The sequence below is a fragment of the Eschscholzia californica genome, unplaced genomic scaffold (genome assembly GCF_041429995.1).
Source record: "Eschscholzia californica isolate CP2 unplaced genomic scaffold, dmEscCali1.0.p SCAF_5, whole genome shotgun sequence".
In the NCBI taxonomy this organism is placed as follows: Eukaryota; Viridiplantae; Streptophyta; class Magnoliopsida; order Ranunculales; family Papaveraceae; genus Eschscholzia; species Eschscholzia californica.
In genome coordinates, this window is record NW_028238472.1 from 25,176,523 (window position 1) to 25,197,904 (window position 21,382).

At 35.3% G+C, this 21,382-nt stretch overlaps 1 long non-coding RNA gene across 23 annotated transcripts; it reads right to left on the bottom strand.

Annotated features, from left to right (window-relative positions):
- Positions 1-869: 869 nt before the first annotated feature.
- LOC147537955 (uncharacterized) lies at positions 870-21,382 on the bottom strand. 23 transcript variants are annotated; one of them, XR_015225280.1, is made up of 12 exons: positions 20,957-21,363; positions 20,836-20,878; positions 13,507-19,975; positions 11,076-12,692; positions 8,637-10,929; positions 8,167-8,501; positions 8,004-8,061; positions 7,751-7,821; positions 7,578-7,621; positions 3,801-7,122; positions 2,974-3,147; positions 1,356-2,743 (listed from the first exon to the last, which is right to left on the bottom strand). It is a non-coding gene; the product is annotated as an uncharacterized LOC147537955 (long non-coding RNA). The 23 variants fall into 23 exon arrangements; XR_015225287.1 differs by adding an exon at positions 870-1,345 and having other exon boundaries at positions 1,952-1,998; positions 2,308-2,743; positions 7,578-8,501; XR_015225273.1 differs by having other exon boundaries at positions 7,578-8,501; positions 13,507-18,299; positions 19,687-19,791; positions 19,888-19,975.

A 21,382-nucleotide genomic window follows, 5' to 3' on the forward strand; every position in this document is an offset into this window, starting at 1 on the left:
AGCGTATTTGAAGTGCATTCATTTATCATTATAAGTTTAATTTGAAATGTCTTTTCTATCTCAGTTGTCTTCTTTAATGTTCAATTAATTCTACCATGTTTTGTATTTTATTTAAAATGTTTTGTTTGGTTTAGCAACATGTAGAGGATTACTGTAGCATTGTAGAAGATGAAAGCTCACAATTCATTCTCAATAGGGCCTCTCTCAATGATACTTTTATATTGTTCTAATCTTTGTTACTTTTGGTTTCTTCGTAGAAATTACAAATCAATTCCAATAAGGCTCCAAAGAAAAATCTTTTACAGGAGTATTCAAATAGTTGTAAATGCACCCTATCGAAGTAAATGCTCACCAAATCGCGGTGCCGGAGGCACAAGCTATAACCTAGTATAAATTTATGATATTAAGGACGTTACCAGAATAACCTTGCTTTAGTACATTGTATTGGGTTTGTCTATAAAACATCATACTATCTAAACTTTTAAAGTAACTAAAATATTTTTCTTCTTTCTATAACATATACGAAGTGAACAATGCCTTGCAAACCTAATTAAAAGGGAGAAATCAAACCAATGAATCTATAACAGAAAACCAATGAAAAAAAATCCCTCATATACAATAAATACATATACAAATTTTTCGTGGGTTGTGCACAATAGATCCCGAACCTAATTAAACCAAATTAAAATGGGAAAGTAAACCCAATGGATCTATTGTGCAAAACCCATGAAAAATTCATCATGCAATCAAGAAGATATCAAAAAAATTGCGTAAAAAGGAAATAACAATAAATAAAGACAAGTACAAATGTAATAATAACAAGAAGCCGAGGACACAGTCAACCACAAGATAAAGTAAATCTAGGAGCATACCTGGTAAGAAAGCATTACTTTCATGAATCCAATTTCGATACATTAAGTCACAGCTCTTATGAGAAATGACAATCAAAAACAACATAAATGCAGACCAAGAAAAATAAACAGACTTTATGCCTGTGCCCATCCTAATTAGTAATATTTAAATAATTGACTACATGGTAGTTAAAATGTTTCAAGCTTAAAAGGAGGATGGGAAGAGCATCCTTACTGGATACCACTTAGTTACCAAGATTATTATCACAAATTGATGTCTTTGCAAATCGGAAAGTAAGATCTGCAAAAAAATATAAATAACACATACCCACAAGTTTTAAAGTAAGGATAAGAAGATAATTCCATCAAAGTATGCTTAAAGTTGTATCGCAGCTATCGCTTCATTACTTTACAATGAAGTTGTTGCTGTTGATCAAGATATTCCACTAGCAATGCAACAAAAGTTCACTGGTGCTTGCATCTCAGTAAGCTGCCTGTTACACCACATCAAATGTAAGAGAAATAGCATTTCCAATATCCATGTTGGCATGCATATATTATTAATGTATATATTAATGTTCAGCATATCTCTCTTTTGAACAAGAGCAACAAAATATGGTATGGTAAGGGAGAGGGGAATAAGCTACATATTCGACAAACTTCACAGTGTTGCAAGAATAGCCTCCCAATTCCAAGTGAAGACTCGAAAATATCATACACATCTCTAAGGGTTGTGCGTATCTCACGAGCAGAAAACATTATATAATTTTTTAACAAAAAATAATAAAATTGATCAAATGTAACTAATGAGAGAACAAAAAAATAGTAACGGATGATTACATACTAGAAAGATGGTTGCAGCCTCAGAAAGCAGTAACCAACGGTCTTAACGTTTAAACTTCGAGGTTCCATAGATTATCAATTTCATAACGTAGTCTTTTTCAATAAGATTTCCGTCTATAGTGTTTAAGAGTGCATCTTATATCCTTGCACCAATTTTTTTTTTCCTTTTGGAAGTTCTTGAGTTTAAGCATGTATGAATGTTACACTATACTGTACTGAGAAGTACGTCATTAGCCCATAACAAAACTTATACATACCTATAAAACACAGAATTCACCTTTCCTCAAGCAACCAACATGGTACACTAAAGAGGAAAAGAGTAAGAAATAAATAATATCTGCAGTTACTAACAAACAAAATAGTAAAGAAGCTTAACTAATCACAGAGCCAACTGTTCGCTCTGCAAATTTGATAGTGAGCTAAAGTCATGGCAGCTGAAGACAAAATGACATTAATTAAAGGCAAAAACATGCAGACTAAGAAAAATAACCAAAGATTCTCTAACAAGATATCACCTAATTTACCATGAATATTTTCACAAAGATGTTACTGGGATTTGCACATCAAAAAGTAAAGTATGCAAAAAAATTAAGATGTCCATCTTAAAACTTACAGATGTAATTGAAGATATCTCACTTCAGTTTGTTCGTCTCTCACTCTTCCTTCATTTTCTTGAATGTTTGCATGCCCGCCTTAACCTATCACTACTCTCTTATTCTGATCTGCACACCCGTGGGAAGTTATGGTCCCAATCCCCGATAGTGGCCCCTTCCTTCAATAACAATGACTGAAAGCCCTTGCTACTGCTACTTCTCCCCGACTCTCCTACTCGGATGTGCACATTTGTAGTGCCACATACATATATATAACATATTTCCCTGACCAACAAATCTGCCCACAGTTTAAAGTTTACCAGCAAGCATCAGGCACTTGACAAGAGATTACCTTTCCTTTAATATGCTCCTTCAGACATACAAGTTGATAACAGCTTTCTCACATTCGCAGGGTAGGATTTTGAAGAAGTCGTCCTAGCTAGCATCTGAAAAAGCCTACAAGATAAAAGATTCTCAGCCACACTAATTTCACACTAACCTATTGAATATAACTCTTCAAATAACAGAAGCGCACACAGGTGTAGAAGATTCCGGATTATGTGCCTTCAGATTTTCATACTAACCTATTGAATATGATCTGTACTTGCGACATCTTTACCTATTTATTTAGCGTCTACCAATACCATTAAAAGGGACAAAATACATGTGATAACCAAAAAAAGAACCTTATCATATGCCAGTCTGACTTTTCAATCCTCCTACGAAGCAAGAGAAATGTGAAAATAATAGTTCCTAGCAATTTGAAAAGCAAGTGCAACAACTCCGCTGTCGTGTGCCGTTACTTGGCGAAGCCACACAAGCAAGTCCTTAGTACCAACAAACTTCCACCCATGTTATCCCTGGAAAAGATCAAATTTAAGGTTTTCAAGATGCTCAAACATCATTTGTGACCGGAAATAAAAAATGACAACCATAAAAATATTCGGATTCCTTCATTTGAACATCCAATTGTTGTCGAGCATAAGTCAGGAACCAACAACAACCAAAGGAAGCAAACCATAATTACTAATCTGACTCATACCATAATAGCAGAATTAGCAAATATCAAGTTACACCAGATCATGGTATGCATCTTATCTTTAATGAAACTGATTATTCAAGCATATAAAGAAATCAACCATAAGAACATGGTAGACATGCCTCTTTTCAAAACTTGCTCCTTCAAACTCGGGTTCCTTCTATTAAAAAGTACTATAAGAAAATCAAATTGATTAATTAAGCATATAAGAAAGTCAACCAACCATAGGGACACTGTAGAAATGCCTCTTTTTGGAACATAGACCTTCAAATCCATTTCCTTGTAATGAGAAGTACTATTTTAGTAAAGGACATTAATAATATGAGCAGTGTAGACTTAACAAACCCATAAAATTTTCTCAATTGCAGACTGGGTCGAATAGAAACCAAGAGATTTATGTTTTTTTATCTACCAGTACCTATTAGTTAAACGGAAAGCTCTAAATGGAGATGAGATGAGAAACAATGTTTCCACCTGAATAGCACGAGAAGGATATAAAAGATGTTCAAAAACCTCCTTCAGAGCGCAGGTTCAGAAACGCTTGAAGCTTCTAACCTGATACACTGCATAACATAAGGAGCACCAGTTAATATTGTCTTACCTGAAAAAACAAGTTTACCAGCTACTACTTGTGCAGTGCGTTTATCCCACTAGAGAGACCTAATGTTAGAGATTCGACCTAGTCTCTTCATTTCCTTAGAGCCAAACCTCAATTTCTGCTTTTCAATTTAGTATCCCCTAAATGTTCTTCCATCAGAGACAAAATAGGGTGTAAGGAAATTGTGAAGAAAGTGATCCTTCAATGAGTTATTTGTTCCTATAACATTTCCAAAAAAATTAGAAACGAAGTGGATTTTCCAAACAGGTTTCATTTGAGCACAAGTGAAAAGTTGCCTTCAGTGCAACAAATCCTTGTGATCAGTCGCCAAGTTCTCCAATTTCACAAAAGAATAGGTTGATTGAAGAACCAACAAAACTTGTTTGCTGAATCATACTTTATCTCTACATAGGGAAGACTCTACCATCAACTGGAATGCAAAAAAAGGAAGAAGAGGAGAAAGGAAAAGCAGACTCCATCTGGCGATTCTTATTAACCATCGTGTCACATGTGATTACTTCTAACCTGTTCCACAACAGTGATACCTTCCAGAAGATACTGAAAAGCAGAATGATACTTCTAACAGCAAACTTATAAAACAATCAAGACACTGAGAAAAGTTCAAACAACTCACAAAATTCAATAACAGAACACCTACGCTTCAAAAAATCAGGTTTCAGTCTCCGATGCGAAATTGTGCTGCCATATTCAATGCTATAGGGATCTGAAAGACAAATAAATTATCAAGATTCTACAAACACAATTGAAGAAATGAAAAGGAAATTGTGGAATCAACCTTGTTTTAACTTCAGTCTGTTATAAGATGTATGAAGAACTAGTAACAACTCCATTTCCCTGGATTTACAAAATAGAAACAAGAAAAGCCGAGGCAATTTAATCCTAGTTGCACACTAAGACCTATAAAATTTCATCCAAATGAGAACATTCTCAGCAAGAGCTGCAAGGAGTGAGATATGTTAACATGCTTAAATAAATCCAGTAACAGTAAATCGGATGTCAAATCTATGCAGTCGATCTACAGAATTTTTTTTTTCAAAGCTACGCAAAAGTGATGAATTCAAAGCTATGCAGTCCAGTTAATTGAGTGATTGAGTCTCTCAATAAGAACAAGTGTTGGAAACACCCAAACACTTGTAATGGTCGTGTTGGCAAGTAATCACACACACACTGACAATAAACATACAACACACACAAAAACAAACTCTGAACTATAACACAAACGCGACACACCAAAAACGACCACAACAGCAAACACAAGCAGAAACACAAACAAAACACACAAACAGAAACAGAAACACAAGCACAAGCACACGCACAAACACAATCAAAAGCACGAACACAAACACAAACACAAACACAAACACAAACACAAACACAAACACAAACACAAACACAAACACAAACACAAACACAAACACAACCACAAACGCAAACACAAGCACTAAGAGAAGCACAATCATAAAGATAAATCAAGACCCAAACAATGAGAAAGAAAAAGACAGATACAGACAAAGACAAACAAAAACACAACCACAAACACAAACACAAGCAAAAGAACACATGCACACCTACAGACACAACACAAACACAAACACAAGCAAAAGCAAATACAACTGAAAACTCAAACCTAATAAAATAATACACAAAAAGATTTAAAGAAGCTCAAACAAAAACAAAAATAGTCTGAATAAAATAACACTTTACAAATCAAGTTGATATTGGAACTTAGGGTGTAGTCTAGCCTTCCTGAGTTAATTTTCCCGGATATTTATTTTATCACAAACCTCTAAAGGTTTAGTCTAGTGTACGATAGTCAATAATTGAAAATAACATCACTTTATAACTCGTAAGTTCTGTCTTTGTGGCTTTTGTTCTTTTGCAACATACCTTAATTTTAACATTCGAGCATATGTGCGCTGCCTTGATTCCTATTCCTAACAATTTGCATACTTGACATAGAAAACAGGATGATCATACTGTGTGTCCCTACTAATTTATGGGGGTGCCTTTAGCAACACGAAATTAATACCCCTTTAAATCCCTACACACCCACCAGATTCAATTTGGTTTCTTTTTCTTCCCTTACACCCGTGAGTTGTGAGAGGACTTTAAAGAGAGATAGTAGGGTTTAGAGAGAGAAAGTGAAGGAGAAGGAGAAGGTGGATCAAAAAGGCTTTGCTAGGGGATTTGTTTCTTCTTCTTGGTACTAAAAATCAGGTAGGTTTCTTCTTCCCTAGGGTTTACATAGCCCTCTTTAATTTCAAACCTAGATTTGAATGGTTAGAACAATAACAACTTTAAACCATGAATTTTTGCTAGGTTATCATCATATTAGTACCAATTAGTGATACCATAGATATATATTATGATTAGAAACTAATTACAACAACAACATAGTAACCCTAGACCATTATAGTAACCCTAGACCAATTAGTGATACCATAGATATATATTATGATTAGAAAATTGGAATTCAATGCTACACCCCATGGAAGAATTTTCATTTTTGGTCCCGAAACCCTCCCACGAAATAAAAAATCAACAAACTAAGATCTTGTTGACAAGAAGCAAGAACCAACTGACCAACTGTTAAAAAAAATAATCAATTCAAACCATTCTTAAAGTTAAACCCTTAATAAGAGTATCAATAAATCACTTCGTGTTACAGACTCGCAAATCGAAATGATAAACCTTCCAATGACAAAGGCTTAAAGTTATTCCAAAGCACATATACCCAAAAAAGCAATCCTTATCAGAATTTGGTGCTCATATATCATTATCAAGATATTAAACAAAAGGATAAACCTTCCGCTCACCAAGATGATGTTCTCAAGTTATGTCAAAGCAACTATATAGACTAGCATGAACAAATCCAGATAGTATACCTACGTATCTGTTAAGAATAACCGAAGGCGAGAACAAATTCTAGATTAACAGTTACAGAGAGACTACTAAATGTCAAAAGTTTTCTATATTGACATATTCCGAAATCTACATCAACAAGGACAAAGTGACCTTGCGGTTTCCCCAAAATCTACGTTGGAGACCACATAGCAAAGGCTCAATAGAATGATTATAAATGTGCTTTACCTGAAGAAAAATCAGATTAATAAACTGTTGCTGGTTTAAACCACCAACTTAGCAAGCATGCAAGTTCATCCGGATGTAGATTTTCTCCTGCATATAGTCATGATAAGATCGGATCAGAACAATCTCTAAAGCCATTTAAAAGTAAATATCAGTGAACTAATAACACTGTCCTATATCAAATATAAAAGCTAACCAAATTTAGATGCTCAAAATGAAAATCAAAACAAATGACCTTTTCATGATTCGATGACTACCCCTATAACAGTGAAAAAAAATTGAAAAAGCAAGTTAAGAGAGATAAAACAATTTCTAAAGCCATTAAAAAGTGAATATCAGTGAACTAATAACACCGTCCTGTATCAAGTATAAAAGCTAACCAAATTTAGATGCTCAAAATGCAAATCAAAAGAAATGAACTTTTCATGCTTCGATGACTACCCCTATAACAGTGAAAAAATTTGAAAAAACAAGTTAAGAGAGAGAAAACACCCTTCCATAAACAACTCATTAGTAATTGGAAACAACTCATTCGAACACTACACCTTCTAATAGGAGAGTGCTTCCATACCGCTACAGGCGCCAAATCCTAGAAGGTGAAGGAATTTTTAAGACGGTAGGAAAAATCGACAAATTGTAAACTAAGCTGTAAGGAGAACAAAAAGTAGAAAGCCCCCTTGAGTTGAACAAGTCAGCTTAAATCCAAGTCCTAATATACCAAATGTGAGCGATCATCTGAACCAGCAAAATCACGCAAATAGCACTGTTAAAGCCAACTGCATCTTGTAGCTGTCGCAACAAACATAACCAAAAAATAAAAATTTAGCAACAGAAAACTTCCTTCAAGAAAGAACCATGCCGGTTCTTCAAGGGTTAAAGCTTAATAACGCTGCAAAAATGAGGAAGGGAGTTCAAAAGAAGAACAAAAGTGAAATTAATAAAAAAGTTAAGTTTTTTGGGGTCAATCAAACCTTACTGTTTCCTAAATCGATTGCAAACAGGTACATAGTACAACCTCCAATGCAGTTCCTAGAATAAGAAGAAAGAAATCGCATGTACTCAATAGTCAAATAAATAACCTATGAACTAAGAGAACAAGATTTATTAATCCCCTAGAAATGAGGAAAAAGTAACCAGAACGAGCGAAAACTAGGTCGTGGCTACTTGGAATTGGCCCAAGTCGCAAATCCCTGCAAAGCATCAATTTGATTTTGCTTCCATTAATTATAGTTTCTCTAAAAAGGACAAAAATCACAGAAGCAAGTTAAAAAAAATGGCCCTTCACACAGGTGATTTGACAAAGTTGACCCCAACCATCCTAGCAAACCAATAAGAATCAAATGAGTACTTATATCTATTGAAAACACCGTAAAAAGAAACGAACTAGTGTGGTTTTTTAACCCATCGCCTCTCTGACGTTAACATGCAAAACTAAGACAAGTCGTCCCATGATCCCATCACATCGATACCTGAGAAAGATAACACAAAACAAATACGTAAATCAATTCAAGAAGATATGAAAGAAGAATAAAAACTGAAAGAAGAAAGTTCAATTAGATAAACCCTTTTTCAAAAAGTAAAAAGAACCTAGCCCTTAAGATCACCATTAGGATGCGAGAGTAGTTGTGAGTATTTTAGGCTCCTGAAAAAGTGTTAAGTAAATTCATTGTTACAACCTCATACAGTTACAAACGACGAATGATAAAGAATGTACATTGTGGAACCGATGTGAAATAGAAAACCCCCTTCAGACAAAAAAGATAGCCCAATCTTCCTCCCGAAGACACCAACTTTCCTCCATAACATCATGCAACTTTTAACAATGGATATTAGATTAGTAACAATGAACAAAGAAAATTGGAAGGATTGCACAAGCACACTCCACGTAGAGATTTACATTTTGGGTCCTAAAACCCTCCCACGACAAAAAAAGTTAATAGACTGATATCTTGTTGACAAGAAGCAGGCAACCAACTAGAGAAAACAACAATCAATTCAAATGATTCTCAATGTTAAAACCTTGATCCAAGCATCAATAAATAACTGTTTGTTACAGATATTCATAGATCGAATCAACAAACCTTCCAATGACCAAGATCATAACTTAAAGTTATGCCAAAGCAACTATACCCAAAACCGCAATCCATAGTCAGAATTTGGTGGTTATAGATAAAGGTATCAAACAAAAAAATAAACCTTCCCCTCACCAAGATGGTTTTTTGAAGTTATGTCAAAGCAACTATATCGACTAACACAAACAAATCCAGAGGTGTTACCTGCTTAACTGTGAATAACAACCAATGGCGATAACAGATTCTAGATTGACAGTAACAGAAAAACTAGTTAATGTCCAAAGTTTCTATACCGAAATATCCATATACATATAAAATCTTCCCTGGAGACCACACAACAAAGGCTCAATAGAATGAATATGAATTTGCTTTACCTGAAGAATCAAAGAAGCGAGTTAAAATATCCCTTTCACAAAACAACGTAATGTGTCCATGCTTATATAACAAATGAACTTTTCATGCTTATATAACTACTACTCTAACAAGGAAAAGTTTGAAAAGGCAATTGATGAAACCCCCTTCCAAATAAAAATGCATTAGTAATCGGAAAGGAGGGAACCCTAAGAGGCAAATTTGAATGGAAATTCAAAGAAAACAAATTAACGTCTCCTCTAAACACCAATCTTCCTCAAATCGAAAAAGAAAAGGAGTTCATCACATGTTAAGGAATGAAAGTAAAACTTAATAGTTCACTGTTTCCCTAAGGGGCTTGAGAAAAGCACGGATAGTTGGGCCTTTGGGTATTTGGTGCCCTTTATGATGAAAACAGGAAACCCCCTAGGAGACATGCAAATAACATCTCCTCGGAGTATCTAATTTGTAGATTTCCCTTGAAAATCAAATGAATTTTGCATGCACAAATTATTATTCCTTTAACATGGATAAAAATCAAAGAAGCAGGTTAAAAAAACACCAACTCATCCTCCAAACCGAAAAATAACATAATGGAAGACTGCACGGAGTGGAAAAGTATTGAAAGATTCTAAAATAATGGCCCAATAGAAAAAAACAAAGTATATATACTAGTAACGTTTTCCCGTGGGGAATTAGAAACACATGGACAGCTGGACCAATCAATAGATTAGAAGTTATTAACATAAATAGGTGAACCCTGATGCAGAAGGATAAACCAACGATATGGGAGAGCTTTATGCAACCTATGGAAACCAAAGCGATACAATTAACACAAACAGATACCTAAACTTTTGTAAAGAAAAATCCGAAGTAAAAAAAGTTTTCAGATTAACAGTACCAGAAAAAGTATATTATGTTTAAGTTTGTATATCTAACATATGCAAATACATTAACACAGTTATTCTTACTGTTTGCCGAAAGCTTCCTCCCAAGCTATGCAACTGGGGCTCAATTGGAAGAATTCCCCCTGAAGAGCAGTCAAATAAACAAACTGTTATTGGTTGAAACCACCACTAGAGCAAGTATTGAACGTGATTCTGATGTGAAACCACCACCATAGACATGAAAAGATTGGCATCAGAATCATTCTCTAAAGCTATTAAAAACTAATTATTAATGAAAAAATAACCCCCTTTCATATCAAATACAAACTTGAATCCCTTTCGTAGATGAATCCAATTGACGATGGAAATCTCCAAAATTGAATAATTATGGAATCTGCAGAAGCAATCAAATGGTCAAGAACGTAATCTAACCCATATTGTACTACCCTAATCAGAGAAACGATGAAAGAATGAAATCTAGATGTTGGAAATGCAAACAGAAAACAGCGAAACCAAATTAACCACGAAACCCTAGATTAGTCAAAGAGCAAATACGCTTGCAAGCATCGCCTGGACAGCGAAAGTTCCTGCAACGAAAATGGAAAAATAAGGAAACAAAAACCCTAACAGAGGGAAGAAACGGAGGGAGTAGAAAGATAAAACGAAAGGGAAACAAGAAAAACTCTTAACAGAGAGTACAAGAGAAAATGAAAGAGGAAAAGTAAGCAAATACCTTGACAAATGAAGGAAGAGTCGAAGAGTAGATAGAGAAAACTGAAATCGTAAAGCAAACCTTCTTCGAGAAGAAACCATAAAACTATGTCAACCAAATTCCATGCTGCAGAAAAGATATCAAGAAAGATAGTCTTCATGCAAATACAAGAAATTTTGTGGAACTTGTAGCATAAGAACCTATAATGCAATGCATATTTCCCTGTAGAAGTGTGCTACCAACTGGACAAAACAAATTTCTGATCCAGGTTGAAATATACAGGTTCAAGTAGAAAACTCCATTCAAAATAAGAACCATACCAGTTCGTCATGTATTAAATCCTAATCACTGTGGAAAATGAGCAAGGGAGGTTCAGAAGAAGAAAGTAAAACTAATAAAGGCTCAAGTAGACCACCTAAAGAAGAAAGAAAAAGAAACTGAAAGTAGAAAGCTCAACAGAACCCCTTAACTAAAAATAAAAGAAACAATCCTTAAAAATGGAAAACCAAAACGACACAAAAAAACCGTCTATATTGATATAACTACGACCGGACCTTCATAAACAAACAGTAAGGAAGAGAACTTCAACATTATAATAGGAGATAAAAAAAAAACCCTCAATTCTCTAAACAAGGTTATTCCTCCCTGGAGAGAAAACCCTATTCTCACAAAATCAAAGAAGAAATTTCTAATAGCCCTTTCACAAAACAATGTAATGTCTCCCAGGAACAAGTCCAATTCTCAAAACAAGGGTATACCCATACCTCGAGCAAGAAATCGACAATACCAGGTAAGGAAAGTTCTTGACCACGAAAAATATGAATACCTCCATATATCAAGATGGATGCTCGAACATAGTTGAGGTTCGTACTCTCATAACACCCGAGGAACAATTTAATGGCACTGTCGTAGTGGAAGAGGCCAAAATACCGAATAGAACGATAACTTCCACATAAGAAATCAGTTAGGGAAAAAAAAAACAGATTTCCAAGTGGGAGTTCAAGCCTTATCGTTTTCAACATCAACAAATTATCCCATTTTTTGTAGCTAACACTCCGTTAAGCTGCCACTATAGAAGGAAACCAATTTGTTCAACGATTGAATCAGATGAAAACCTACACACCAATAAAACACCATTTAAGTAATCAACTTTATTTTATTAACAACTCCTCAGAACCTAGACGTCCACATCTAATCCAAGCCCCAAATAATAACCAACCAAAATGAAATAAGTCCAAGACAAAGAAAAAGAATTTAGATTTATATCCAAATGAAACTTGCCCCCATCCCCACCCGAATGAAAGTTGAAACAGAAACCCCTAATAAGAAAATAATTTAAGTTCTCTATGTATACCTCAGTTGTCTTAAGTATCAACCATCAACAAAAGGGTCTACACGACATGTTAGTGGACGAAAAAGACGTGCAAATTTCTCAGTTTCTATTGGTTAGGAACTAAAAAGAACATAAGAAATTTAAATGGTATTGTTCACCTAGAGGGTATTGGAGGAAGACAAGAAGCTGATTCTTTTCACCACAATTAGACACTTGCACACTGCAAAATCAGGAGAGACATCCAATATTCTCTTCCCACCAGAACATGAGCCAAATATAGATTGTGATCTTCCAAATTGGATGCCCTGAAAGTAGTTGAAAAAGATTGTTTGTTTGATGCTAAAATTAGATATAACTCACAAAAGAATGAAATAGCAAGTTAGAACAAAAACACCCAGGCGATCTATCTGCAGCATCCAACAAATTCACTCAAACTAGAACAATTTACCAAGTAATGGCCACAAACATGACAGAAAACCATCGGCTCTAAGAGAGTTATTTAACTAGAAATAATTGTTATCACCTCAAAACTTATCTAGCTGTAACTCTTATGTTATAATATAACATTAAAAAGGAAGAAAGCTAAAAGAGAGAGCTCCTGTTGCAGCTGCTACCGCAGTTTTCTTGATCTACTGTCAAATAAATTAGCCGCATATCCCTCCTAATCGATCTATCTTGTTATCTTGATGCCCCACTAGAGAGGACAACAAGTGACCATGCAAACGAAAAAATCAAAATAAAATAAAAAGGGTTAACTCAATTTTGGACCCCTAAAGATGACCAGCTCACCAAAATGGCTCCCTAAAGATGACCAACTTCCAAAATAGCCCCCTAAATCACTTTTCCGTCTGTTTACCTTTAGAAATTAAATTTTTTCTTTTTCATTACCAATTTTACCCTTCTGACATTCTTCCATTATTTATTGTTTCAAGATCATTAATCATAAATCATGTCATTCATTATTAAAATATGGCACGAAATAACAACTTCCATCCCTACAACAAAGTGGAGGACTCACAAAAGAAGAAGCGCGCCTGTTAGGATGGATACAACAAGAATCTTAAAATATGGCACAATCGGAACCAGGAAAGAAATTTAATGGTTTTGTATTTGTCTGACCTGGCATGAGAAAAACTAGGATATTTGATCTATAAATACTTGAGACAAAAGGGAAGATTGTGGTATCTCCGTAAAATAGGAAAACCCCCAAAAGAGAGAACCTAATCACATCTTCGTAAAGTAAGTCCACTTCGAAGATCCCTGCAAAAATCAAATAAATGCATGCTTTGTTTGTTATTCCTCTAATAAGGCAATAAACTAAGGTTGCAAGTTAAAAGACAGAAAACGCATTGCCAGAGAAGTCATAACTAATTGAAAAGAAAAGCATATCAGAGGCCTGTTCAAAGTTTTCAAAAAATATTAAAGGTCATGGACCTCCAAACAGAAACCATTTCTGTGAAGAAGCTTCGACAAGACACCAGCCATCCTAGAAACTTACAAATAATACTCCGGAGGACCAGACAACTTAGGAAATGAAAAGGTATGAAAAGATTCTTAAAATATGCCATGCAATAACCAAAGATAGGTAGTACTACTACTTTTCAGAGAGCCAAAGCAAATAACACGAAGACCCGGTCTTTGGATGTCGCATGTTATTGACCAAGGATCAAAGAGTCCTGCGTATGGAAAGCAGACATCCGCATGGTCTGGAAACAGTTTGGTGTAACTGTAAGCAGAATGTTTGCATAGATATTCCCCTATAAAAACATGGAAATGTACAAGAAGTTGGGCTAGAAAACCCCCTGCAAGAAGGAATTGCTGCGCTCCCCCTAGTAAAAGAAGATAATACAAAATGATAGTTTTCACACCACTTCAAGCAATGTAAAGGAACAAGCCAACAGGATTAGGGTTTCTCAGGAATAAATTCAAATGTTGTGAGCGAACTTCCATGCGCCAGGCGCGAACCCCTAAAAATTAATATGAACAGATAATAAATAGCAAAAAAGTAAACTCAGCTGCCATTAAAGAAACTTTAGTAGAAAACCCCCCTTTACGACAAAAGCGGATTAGTGTAAATCCAAGTCCTAGAATACCGATTGCCAGTGAGCATCTGAAACTGGACAGAAGGAATACCCAAAGAACACTGATAACTCCAACTGCATCTTGAAGTTGGAACAAGCATAACCCACACAAAAATGCAGCAAGCTGTTACAAAAAAATCCCTTCAAGATAAGAACCCGTGTATAATTCCTTCACTGTTATATCAGAGTGAAGGAACTACACAAGAAGAATCGCAAATGTTAGTGTCGATATAACAAGAATTTTAAAATATGGGATGCTCGGAAGTTGGAACCAGAAAAGAAATTTAATGGTTCTATTTTTCTGACGCGCATGAGAAACACTAGGACAGTTGATCTATTACTTATTTTCATGGAAAGAAGAAATAAATAGACAATAGGAAACAATTGTGGATTCTACGTGAAGTATGAAAACCCCCACAAGAGAGAACCGAACGACATCTCCTTTTTTTTTGAAAAGTTTGAATTAATATTGAGGAGGAAAAGAATGTACAAAAGAATTGGTTGTATCAGGCGAAGATGTTACTTCATGATAACCTCCCAATTAGAAATAAAGTCTAAGTATGAAAGACACTTAGCCCAACTCATGATCTACTCCAATGGAAGAGGAGGCCAAGGACGTCCTCCACTTCGACCACTAGACTCCTAGGAGAATCATTGAAAATTCCTAAGTTCCTAGCCTGCCAAATAGTCCAATTCAAAGATCCCCGCAAAAATAAAATGAGTGCATGCTTCAACTATTATTCCTCTGATAAGGAAAACATTAAAGTAGCAAGTTAAAGACAGAAAACGCCTTCAAAGATAATGTCATAACTAAATGAAAAGGAAAGAATATTAGAGGAAATCTGGAGTGCGACTCCAAACAGATATCACTTCCAAGAAGAGGCTTCCACAAGACCAGTCTTGGAAACCAACATGTAATAGAAAGGAAAGGAAATGGTTTGGAAAGATTCTTACAAATGGCATGAAATAAACCAAAATAAGTTACTAGTACTATTTCCTCGAGAGACATGCAAACAACACGGACGGGACTTTGGATGTTGCATATTATTGAGAAGTATTAACTGTTACCGACATAGTTAGTTAAACCTTCATATAGAAGAATAAACCAACACTAGAGAAGAGTTTTATGAAAGTATAATATGCGAAACACAACGCTGAAAAGAAAATGCAAACCTACAAAACCCCTTTAGTCAAAACAAGAAACCCCTTACAAAGACAGTGACATCTCTACAACGTCGTTTACACGTAAACCATTAGTAACGCATAACTAAATAAAATCTATAATGCAGTGAATATAATCTCCCCTCACTTAAATATTTGCCTTTTGGGTCACGAACAACTCCAAGAAAAAAATTGAACAGACAGAAATCCCATAAAGAAAGAAGCTTGCTGCCAACTGCAGATAACAACAATACACAACTATTCTCAGATTTCTACTTTTGGTTGAAATATCTCAGCAGTAAAACAATGACTGCTAAAAAAGAAAGTTTCTCTCATTACAGATTTTGATAGAAGATTGGAAAGGATCAATCTTGGCCAATATGATGTCCTACCATTACAGAACCGCAACTGTACCCATTAAAACTAAAAAAAATCAACATGAATACCTAAGTTTTCGAGGAAAGCCCAAAGGAGCAAATAGATTCCACGTTAACAGTAACAGAAAATGATGATCAAGTTCAAGTTCCAAAACCAACATCTCTGATGCATCACAGGGTCATCTTATTAGAAAACACAAATAAGAGCTCATTGGGAAGAATTTGAAGGTGTACAGTTTCCTAAACAACAATTGGATCTTATCGTGCACACAGCCAAGAGAAAACTTATTTTTTGGTTAAACAAATTAACAGCACATTCTGCTGAATCTATAAGGAATAATGCCTAAGTAGAGGAACAACAAAATCACCGTGCACATTGTAACAATTCAGAGCAAATAAGCAAACAGAAAACCTAGATAGAGTGTAAACCTACTATTAGCATAAAACTCAATAGCCAATACTGAAAAAGGGAAAATCAAGAATGCCCAACGAGGAACCATTTAGGGGAACTTATAATAAAGGCACCAACCAAACACTGCGAGTTGAGAGAAGTGGTTCACTCTCGATGTACATGAGCCAAATCAGATCACAGACATCTTAAACAGTCTCTGAAGCCGATAAATCTTCAACCACAAGAGTCCCTGGGAAAAACAAAAAGCAAAGCCAAAAAATAGGGTCCCAAACACTAAGAAATTTAAAAAACACTTCCACAGTCCACATCCTAACACGAAGGGTACATCATGCTATACTATGTATATTCAATGAACTTCTGAAGAGTACTTCAAGACACTACCCCACGTAATATAACTTCTATCCCTACAACAGAGTGAAGGAATTACAAAAGAAGCGCACAAGTTAAGGTGGATACAACACGAAACATAAAAATGGCACACTTGGAACCAGAAATGAAATTTAATAGTTCTGTTTTTGTCTGACGGGTATGAGAAAAACTAAGACAGTTGATCTATGGATACTATATTTTCATGTAAAGTGATAAGACAATAGGGACGAATAGTGGATTCTATGTTTTTTTTTATGAAAAGGATTCTATGTAAAATAGGAAAACCCCCACAAGTTAGAACCAAATCACATCTTCTTAAAGTAAGTCCAATTCAAAAAACCCTACAAAAATCAAAATAATGCTTACTTTAATTGTTATTCCTCTAATAAGGAAATTAATGGAGGTAGCAAGTTAAAAGACAGAAAACGCCTTTACCAGATGAAGTCATAACTAATAGAAAAGAAGACTATTAGAGGTCTGGAGTGCACCTCCAAGCAGAAATCATTTCTAAGAAGACGTTTCCAGAAGACCAGTCATCCTGAAAACTACTAACTAACACATAAGAGGACCAGACGACTAAGGAAATGAAAAGGTATAGAAAGATTCTTAAATCATGCCATGCAATAAACCAAAAAAAGGTACTACTATAACTTTCCCGAGAGGCATGCAGATAACAAGGAGAGCCAGTTTTTGGACGTTGAATATTGTTGTGAAGTGTTAAATGTTAACAACATAGACCGGCACTAGAGAAGAATTTTATGGAATCTGTGCATAATATGGGAACTCCCTTGAGAGAGAACACTGAAAAGAAAACGCTAACCTAGACAACTCCTTCAGTCAAAACAAGAAACCCCAATTTCCATTACAGTGACTTCTCTACAACATCATAAAAACATTTCAATTGCGTGTCAACCATTAGTAACGCAAAACTAAATAAAATCAATAGTGCAGTTTAATATAAACTCCCTTCACTTGAAGATTTACTTTTTTGGTCAAGAACTAACCCATGAGAACATTTGAACAACCTGAAATCCCCTCAAGAGAAGCTGGTTACCAAGTGGAGATAACAACAATCTATACAAAACTGTTGTCAAAATTTTCTACTCTTGGTTGAAATCTCATCAACAAAAGAATTACTGCTAGAAAGAAGAAAAGTTTTTCTCATCACCAATTTTGATAAATCCGAAAGGTTAACCTTGACCCAGATGATGTCCTACAGTTACGCAACAATAACAACTTTACCGAATAAACCTAAAAAATCAATTAGGATACCTAAGCTTTTGAGGAAAGCCGCAATGAGAGAATAGATTCCACATTAACAGTAACAGAAAACCATAATCATGTCCAGAGATCCACTAGCAACATATCTGATACATCACAAAGTGATCTTACCTTTTCCCCAAAACTTTATTGGACAACACAAATAGGAGCTGCTTAATGGGAAGAATTTCAAAGTGTGTTTTCCCTACACAACAACTGGATCAATAAACCAATGAAGATGCAAATCCGACCCTGAGTCCCAAATCAAAGAACAAAATTAAGAGCCAAATCAGAACCAAAATTTCTAGATGCTCGAGATGCAAACTAATACCAAACAAACCAGTTAGATCACGAAATCGACATTGTTTCAAATGTAAATATGTTTCAGGCACACCACCAATCACCAAACAACATGGAACTGTTCATACCAAATTCAGAACTTTAGTCCTCACACCAACTTCAGAGGACAACAATCAATTCAAAACAGTTCTACGATTAAACTTTTGGTTCAAGTTAATTGTTACAAATCAAGAAGTTAAATATTTTATTATGTATAGTTTCTATAGCGTCAAATTCGCACTTGCAACAGATTGATGTTCATGTTTCCCTCAAGGCTCTAATAGTAATAACAACAGGGGTGAACTGCGAGATTATGAATATGTGGATTCCCCAAAGAGTAATCAGATTAATAAAAGCTTTGGTAGTCTAAAGCATCAACAAAACCATTCTGATGTGCATCAAGTCAGTCATTCACATATACATAATAAGATCGGCAGCATTATCTCTAAAGCCTTTAAAAATACTACCCATAAATTAGGACCCCCTCAACTAAACTTCGTTCAACAGGATAAACATAAAAAAGTAAAAAATATTACAATTCATTCAGAGTTTAACAAAAAAGATAAAAATCAAAGAAGTGGGGTAAAAGACAAAAAAAAAACGTCCCAAGATGAACAACGCATTAGGAATTGAAAATGACAAAATTTTAGACGCAAATTTAAATGGAACTTGAGACACAAAAATCTCTTCCCAGAAAATGCTTCCTCTAGACAGAAGCCGTCCTTGAAACAAACTATAAAACAAATTTCAGCATATTTAATAGCAGTTCCGTTGAGGCTTATTTAACGAACAAACACGAAGTAGAGTGAAGATCTACAGTTCCAATAGGGCGCATTTGATAACATTACATTTCAGAACCTTTCAGTTGGCAAACACTATCTGGTAGTTGTTGGCCCCTGAAATTTAAAAAAGGTGGATCTAAACGACCCTCCAGATATTACTAACTCACTATTATATGTTGTGCAAGGAACGACCAATTGGCACATCTAAAATCAGATGAAGTAGAATTGAAATAGCTATTAATATGTCACATAAAATCTTAATATCCAATATAAATTAGAAGCAGGCAATAACTGAATAACTGAATTGATTCACAACCGAAGCACAAAAGAATTTGGAGACAAGATTAGAAGGTGAGATGGCCATTCCTAGCTAACAATAAGACTATACAAGCAACAAGCCAACAACTTCTCAAGCGTTAGAGCTCATGTTAGATACAAATAACACTAGATTATGTCTTAGGCAAGGAGCAACATAAGACACAGCTAAAATAAGATGAGGTAGAATTGCGAAAGCTAACCTCCCAAGTTAGTAAGTATACCAACCGAAGTTGAAGATAAAAAACCTACGGAACAGTTTGCATCAACATGATAGCTCTCCTAAGATAGCATGTGTTTTAAATTACCTTTAAAAGTCAGAAAATAAAGGAAAGGTAAAGAACTTTGGCACTACGGATCTATTACTCATGGATCTGGAATAGGACTGAAAATACTTGACTTACACATTATAAAGGAAATTAGTTCAGTCCGAAATCTTCTGACCCGTCGAGCAAGCACCAGAAAGTTGTTCCATTGGACTTGGAAGTCCACCTATCCTACATCAAGATAAGACCGTCAACAATTTTACAGATGTAGATAACCTAGACACGACACTTTAAAACTGAAAAAGATAAAAAAAAAACTACATCCTGATGACAACCAGGGAATATGATAGCAGCATCCAGCAACCCCGACAAGAAAGATTTTCCATTTTGTAAAACCAATCCAACATCTTTTAGAAACGAAGGAACACAACCAAAATAGAGAGAATAACAAAAATCATCATGTACATTATAACAAATTACCTATTCGGAGAAAATGAGCAAACAGAAAACCTAGAAAAAAAAAAAAAAAAAAAAAAAAAAAAACCTAGAAAAAAGTGCAAAACTGTGATTAGCATAAAACTCAAAACTGAAGAAGGGAAAATGAAGAATTGCCAATGAGGAACCACTAAGGAAACTTAGGATAACTTGACCAAACACTACCGCGTAACAAAGTTGGTTCACTCACGATTGACATGAGGCAAATATGGATCGCAGACATCTCAAATAACGTACTCCAAGAAACAAAACCAAATCGTCAAGCAATAAAGAAACCTTCGGAAAAAGAACAACAAAAGAAAAATAAGGATCCAGCGCACTAAGAAATTTAAAAGAAACCCTAACAAGGTTGAGCAAGTCAAAAACCAAATACGAACACAGAAATAGGTGGCAAGCAAGACTCGTAACTCCATATTTTCCCCCTCCCCACGTCAGATATTGAACTTAGTATTGATATCTACCAACCTGTAGCTCATACCCCTAACATCAGGGATCAGGTGGGAAAAAAAAATATTTGTACTATAATAAAAATCTACCAATAAACTTCCTCACTAGCAACTTGAAATAAAAACTCCTTCGGGAGAGACTCACGTCAGAATTCCTTGTCCTCCAACAACCGGAAGAGTGACAGAATCTGCACAGTGGATATCACCGGTCACACATTGTGAATATAATTTAAAGTAAATGTGAACAGAAAGTTTGAAGAAATGACCTATGTACGAAATGTAACTGCAAGTTTATATAAGAAAGAAACCCTTCGAAGAAACCAAAGCGCTCCCACCATGGAAACCTAATCCTCCAGTAAACAAAGATAATCCAGCAAAATAAGTTCTACCACCACTGCAAGAAATGCAAAGCAGGCTATTTTTTCCGTGACAAAACGTGCGACACGCTAACCCTTCCAGGTCCATGCCACATATTCTTAAAACTAAGGTGAAGGAATTTCGTATTACGAATAGGAAAAAGATTGCAGAAAGACTAAAATAAACTTCCATGAAAGCCCCTTAACTAGAGATCCCCCTTTAAGCCCCGTTCAAGGTTACCAACCGTCGGGGAATGTCTGAAATGGCGGCCACCCATACCCTGAACACAGTTACATGCAATTAAATCTTAAAGGTAGAAGAGACATCAGACATAA